This window comes from Phoca vitulina, unplaced genomic scaffold (assembly GCF_004348235.1).
Source record: "Phoca vitulina isolate PV1807 unplaced genomic scaffold, GSC_HSeal_1.0 scaffold22, whole genome shotgun sequence".
Lineage (NCBI taxonomy): Eukaryota > Metazoa > Chordata > Mammalia > Carnivora > Phocidae > Phoca > Phoca vitulina.
In genome coordinates, this window is record NW_022589725.1 from 14129754 (window position 1) to 14136898 (window position 7145).

Below are 7145 nucleotides of genomic sequence, written 5' to 3' on the forward strand. Positions count from 1 at the left end.
GTGGGGGAGGAGGGCGGTAGGGGGTGGGGGAGTTGGGGGGATATTCCTCCATCTCTCTCACCCAAATATCCCAGAACCCAAACCAGACCTGTCTCCACTGGGCTAACCCACTGAACTTGGTAGGGGGAGGGAGGGTGCTCTCTGATAAACACAGCCCCCAACTAACCCCCTTGGTTTGCCAAACTAGTAAAATAGCTAGAAAGGACCTGAATGATTCCCAGAGCCCCCTCTTATAATTTTCACCCCTGAGGATCCTATAGTTCGGGAGATTTTTCTTCCAAATGAGCCTCACTTCTTGAAGAATAATTAATCTTCCCACATTAAATTAACACAAGCTGAGCTTATGATCATACATTAATGCTACCAAGGCCTCAAGTTAGCTTTTAGGGCTTGAGGGTGGGGGAATATCTGTATTATATTGGAGTGTTTAACACACAATTCTCAAAAGAGCACTCATGCGCCCCCATTCCTGCCTCCACCAATCCTTAGGGATCCCAAGTTGGGAATCTGGTTTACTCATCCAGCATCCTGTATTACTGAAGGGGGAAGACCCACAGAGGCAGCCCGCCCAAGGTCACTGGGCCAGTTGCTGGCAGGGTGGGAGCAGAACCCAGGTCCTTCGGGGTCCCACCAGAACATTCCCAGCACTGATGCTTTCCCCTCCATTCTATCTCCAACTCCAGGAATCACTAGCCATGATTGAGGGGCTGACATCCCTCCCTCAGCACAATTCCGGGTGATTCTCCCCTCCAGGTTCTTTCTTCCCTCCCTAGTCGGCCCCCACCCTTGCCCACCTCTGTTTCCCATTCCTGGTCCCACCTCCTGGTATTTACTACATCTGTGCCATCCTTAGTCCCCCGCCCCCACTCACCCCTCTGCGCTTCCCCCAGGAGGGGGAGGAGACCCCAAGCTGGGGCTTCTGTACTGAGACTCTTTTGTACACCACAAACTTTTTGTATATTTTTAATTTTGCTGCGACATGAGATATTAAAAGTCATTTCAGTACGTGCTGCTTGTGTCCTATTGTTTTGGTTGTTCCGCGCCAGAGGAAGGAGAAGAGGAAGGAGGGAGAGGGAAGGAAGGAAGGATATGTTCTGCCAGGACCCCTCGGGTTCCCTAAAGAGACAAAAACATTTGGTTGAGAGAGGAACAGGAGAGTACACAGAAATCCCTGTTGATTGGACAGCGCCTCAATCAATCAACTCGAATGCCCCCTCCCACGTTCTTTTTTTTTTTAAATTAACATATAATGTATTATTTGTTTCAGGGGTACAGGTTTGTGATTCATCAGTCTTATACAACACACAGTGCTCACCATGGTACCTACCCCCCCCCCACGTTCTTAGGGATTATCTCCAAACTATTTTACAGATAAGGGGAAAAAAGAGATGCGACTTGGGGACAGACTTACCAGGGGTCCTAGAATGAATCCGAGACAAAAATCAAAACCCAGACTGAAGTTCCTAACGCCACTAAACCAAATATTTGTTGAGCACCTATTATGTGCCAGGCACTCTTTTAGGTACTGTGAACAAGAAAGATATAAAACAAGCATGATCCCTGCCCTCATAGAGCTTACTACTTTCCAGTGAGTATTGCCCCTAAAAGATCTCCCTTGCCTCCAGGGTTTCCACCCTCTATCCAGTGGTTCTCAAACTTCAAAGTGCACAGAATCACCTGGGATGGAGGGGGTTTTGTTTTTTAAATGCAGGTTTCCATCTCCTGAAGGGAGGTGGATAGAGCCTGCCCTGAAGTCTGCATTTTAAAGGTTCTCCAGGGGATTCTGGTGCTAGGGGTTTGAGAACCCTGCTTTGAGGATCACTGCTTTAATGCATCCTCATCCTCTTACAAATCTGATCATGACAGTTCCTTACTTTAGAACCTCCGTGGCTCCCCAGGGCCTTCAGGATAAAGATTGAAACCTTTGCGTGATGCTGACTTTTCACTACTGGACGCCAAATACTTCTTGATCCTTATCTCCAACATTACCCCACCTGGCCTCTCCAAACCATTCATCTTCCTGTTTTTGTGAGCCTCTCCTGCCTGCCACCCAACAGCTTTTCTCACTAGTTTCTCATGCAGGTGGAGCCCCATTTCCTAGAGACCCCCATCCCAAATGCTCAGGGAATGTAACTCCCACTTGGCCCCAGGAGGCAAGTCACAATTGGTCCAAGACAGTGGTTATCAAAACATGGTCCCTAGGGGCACCTGGGTGGCTCAGTCGTTAAACATCTGCCTTCGGCTCGGGTCATGGTCCTTGGGTCCTGGGATCGAGCCCTGTGTAGGGCTCCCGCTCAGCAGGGAGACTGCTTCTCCCTCTCCCACTCCCCCTGCTTCTGTTCCCTCTCTAGCTGTCTCTCTGTCAAATAAATAAATAAAATCTTTAAAAACAAACACAAAAAAAAACATGGTCCCTAGACCAGCACTACTGGGAAATCTGTTAGAAATGCTGATTCTCAGGCATCACCCAGACCCACCTGATTAGCCACCTGTGGGGTTGGGTGGAGAGCAGCATCTTTTTACAAGTCTTTCAAGTGATTCTGATGCTCACTCAAGTTTGAGAACCACTGGTCCAAGATCATTCCCCTGACCTAGGATTGGTGGGGGCAGGGGCATATGACTCAATTCTGTGTAGCAGAGACTGCTATGTGTTCCCCAGTATCCATGCTCTCTTTTGTCTATAAAGGAATTTTTAGTTGGGCCCGGTGGCCCCCCAGAATAGAAGACCACATTTTCCAGCCTCTTTTGCAATTAGCCGTGGCGAAGGAAACAAGTTCTAGTCAGCGAGATGTGAGCAGTAGAATTTTGTACTACTTACCGGTCATCCCTTTAAAGGGAGGGGTTGTGCTCTCCTGGCTGGGTTTACCCTTCCTATTGGCTGGACCGTAGCTGTGTTGAAGGTGAGAACAAAATCCCAGTATGGCCTAGCAGTAAGATAGGAAGCCCCTGGGTCCCGGACCCAGCAGTCCCAGGTATGCTGCCCTGAACTGCTTAGGTGATAGAAGAGAGAAACTTCTATTATGTTTGAGCCACTGTTATTTGTGTCTTTGTTGCAGCCAAAATATATCCTGGCAAATACATCTGGCTCCTAGACTCCTAAGGGAAGTTTTTTGAAGCATCTGTGGGACAGGCGCACAATAAAAAGACACACAGGAGGGGAAACCCTTCAGCCTCATCAAGGGTGGATGACATCAAAAGCAGGATAATGATGAATGACATCATGTCTGTATCACTCCAAAAACCACTGCAGCCATCTGGCCAACTGTATGAGTTTGTTAGGGCCGCCATAACAAAATACCACAGCTTGGGGACTTAAACAACAGAAATGTATTTTCTCACAGTTCTGGGGGCGAGAAGCTGAGATCAAGGTGTCGGCAGGGTTGGTTTCTCCTGAGGCCTCTCTCGTTCGCTTGTAGATGGCTGCCTTCTCGCTCTGTCCTTGTGTGTGTGTGTGTGTGTGTGTGTGTGCGCCGCTGGTATCTCTCTGTGTGTCCGAATTTCCTCTTCTTAGAATACCAGTCAGCTTAGATTAGAGCCCACTCTACAGCCTCATTTTAATTCCGTTACCACTTTAAAGGCCTTATTTCCGAAAACAGCCACATTCTGAGGTACTAGGTGTTAGGGTTTCAACATATAAATTCAGGGGGACATAATTCAGCCCATAACGGCAGCACAGTCGAAAATGTATGGAACTTGATGCCATTTTGGGCTGCTCAATTAGCCAGCCCTGAAATCACTTGCCTTTGGACTTCTTGTCTTGAAAGGTAATATATTTTCCTTGTTGTCAAAGCCCTTTGATTGGGCAGCCTATTCTCTGCAGCCAAAAGCATCACAACCCAGGCACGGTGTGTTTGCTCAAGCTATTTCCTCTGTCTAGAGTGACCTTCCTTCCCTATGTCCTTCAAGGCTTGGCTTGAATATAACGGGGCTTGGTGGAATGGCTCCTGATTCTGCCTTCCCCAAACAAGTCGCTTGGCCTGTCTCGGAGTTTTTGCTTACGTGTCTTTCTCTCTAGCCAGATCAGGGTCAGCATATGCGCCGTACACCTGCTGCCACATTCCCGCCTCCTGTCCCGTGGCAGGCATTGATAATCAATCTCTTTTTCATGCTGAGAGTAGATCTGGTTTTTAAAATCTTCTACATAGAGCTCGAGGCAGCCCCTGCCAACCCACTGGAGGTGTCTCAAAAGAGATGAATCCTATTTGCCACAACCGTTAAGTCTTTGAGAGCAAGGACTTTGTTTTACTCCTCTTTTTCGATTCACAAGTTATTTTTTTAAGATTTTATTTTTAATAATTACCACATCCAATGTAGGGCTCAAACCCACAACCTCGAGATCAAAAGTCACACACCTACTGACTGAGACAGCCAGGCACCCCTAATATTTTTTTATTTTTTATTATTATTTTTTAAGATTTTATTTATTTATTTGACAGAGAGAGACACAGCGAGAGAGGGAACACAAGCAGGGGGAGTGGGAGAGGGAGAAGCAGGCTTCTCGTGGAGCAGGGAGCCCAATGCAGGGCTCGATCCCAGAACCCTGGGATCATGACCTGAGCCAAAGGCAGACACTTAACGACTGAGCCACCCAGGCACCCCCCTAATTTTTTTTTAATGTTTCAAGTTTTTATTTAAATTCTAGTTAGTTAACATATAATGTAATATTAGTTTCAGGAGTAGAATTTAGTGATTCATCACTTACATATGATACCCAGTGCTCATCGCAAGTGCCCTCCTTAATACTCATCACCTATTTAGCCCATCCCCCCCACTTTCTCTCCAGCAACCCTCAGTTTTTTCTCTATAGTTAAGAATCTCTTGGGGTGCCTGGCTGGCTCAGTCAGTTAAGCATCTGACTCTGATTTCAGCTCAGGTCATGATCTCACGTTTGTGGCTTGTGGGATTGAGCCCCTCGTCTGGCTCTGCACTCAGTGGGGAGTCTGCTTGGGATTCTCTCCCTCCCCCTCTGCCCCTCCCCCAACACGTGCACGAGTGTGAGCGCGCTCTCTCTCTCAAATAAATAAATAAATCTTTTTAAAAAAGAGTCTCTTATGGTTTTTCTCCCTCCTTTTTTTCTTTCCCCTATGTTCATCTCATTTGTTTCTTAAATTCCACATATGAGTGGAATCATATGGTATTTGTCTTTCTCTGACTGACTTATTTCACTTAGCATAACACCTCTAGTTCCACCCACATAGTTGCAAATGGCAAGTTTTTGTTCGTTTTTATGGCTGAGTAATATTCCATTGTGTGTGTGTGTGTGTGTGTGTGTGTGTGTGTGTGTATGAATTTGTATATACATACATATATACAACTTCTTCTTTATCCTCACAAGCCAATTTTAATCATCATGTTACCATCGTATACGCTTCTATTCCCATTTAATCCCTGCAGCAGCCTTATGAGGCAAGCATCATCATTATCTTGCTTTTGACACATAAGACTCTGGGGCTCTGAGAAATCACCTGTTCAAGGTCATACACATTTGAACCTATGTCCACCTGTCTCCACCTACTTCCACTGACATTTACTAAGCACTTGACCTGTTCGTGGCCCTGGGGTGGGCCCTGCAGGTTATGCAAAGAGAGTTTGCTATTTCTAGCAGCATTCCGAATGCTTTTGTCCTATTTGATATTCCCAGCAGTTCAGTGATACTTCGAGTTAGTTCAGGAATAACAGAAGTCCTCCTTTTACAGATAGGGAAACTGAGGAACTTGGCACTTGCTCAAGGAGTTAAGTGGGAGTTTTGGTGTCTGGAGCAGTCAGGGATTAGGTTGCACATCCTGGCTTCTTCCTGTTGGCTTGGCATGCTGGTGGAGATCTCACTTCCTGCTGCTGAGACAGCCACCCTGATACAGGGGAGCCCCAGGGAGGGGCTCTGTGAGCTAGCACTAAGCAGCCTGGACCATTTCCCCTCCCCCGGAGGGGGGAAGGGGGGAAGGTGAGTGGTTGGAGGCTCCAGAGGCCCCCACACCCAGAGGCAGTGGGGAGCTCTCTCTCACTCCAATGGGCACTGACCTGGAACACTTGTACCTGCTTTCTCTTTCTTTCTTTCTTTTCTTTCTTTCTTTCTTTCTTTCTTTCTTTCTTTCTTTCTTTCTTTCTTTCTTTCTTTCTTTCTTTCTTTTTTCTTTCTTCTTTCTTTCTTTCTTTCTTTCTTTCTTTCTTTCTTTCTTTCTTTCTTCCTTTCTTTCTTTCTTCCTTTCTTTCTCTTTCTTTCTGCACACCTGTGCTTTCAGAAGAAACTTTCAAAACAATCCAGTGCATTGGCTCCTGCATTTCACAATTTCCAGCTGCTTTCTCATCCATAGTCCGATGTCTTTCTCACCACACCTCTGACTACAGGGCAGGGCATTTGGGATCATTGTTCCCATTGGAAAGATGAGGAAGCTGAGGCCCAGAAATGTTAAAATAAGCAAACTGCCCTAGATCATATAGCAAATCAGTTCCAGAACTAGGGCTTCCAGAACCCAGGTGTCATGGCAAGGTGTGGATGGGTCATTCGGAACCTTCCCAACTGTCCTGGGTGGGATATGCTGAGCACGCTGGCCCTAGAGGTAAGGAACTAGGCTTCAGATCCAGACTGGCCAAATATCCCAGGTCCTCCTCTTATAAACTTGATGACTTTTTTGGGTCAGCCTCTGCAGTTGAGCCTGATTTTTGGATCTGTATAATAGGTATAATGATACCCCAATATTGTAAGGAACGAGAGAGATGAAATATGTAAAGTGCTCAGCACAGAATCACAAAGGGAAACTCGCCTCACTAATACTCTCCCAAGAGACGGTAAAACAGCCCAGGACACACAGACACATAGGTAGGTAAATAGTTAACATTTATTGAGCATTTCATATGTGTCAGGAGCTCTTCTAAGTGCATTTAATCCTTACAAGGTCACCATGAGGTCAGACTGCTATTATGCCCATTTTATAGATGGGGAAACAAGTGGGTAAGGGACTTGCCCAAGGTCATCACCCTAGTAAGTGATAAAATCAGGATTCAAACTCAGGCAGCCTATCCTCGAACCCCATGAATACTGCCTCCCTTAATGCTAATGATTAATTTTTAAAATCATAACTTGCTTGGACACAATATTCTATAGTTTAGGAAGCATTTTCCTATCCACTCTTGTATTTATTTCTCAC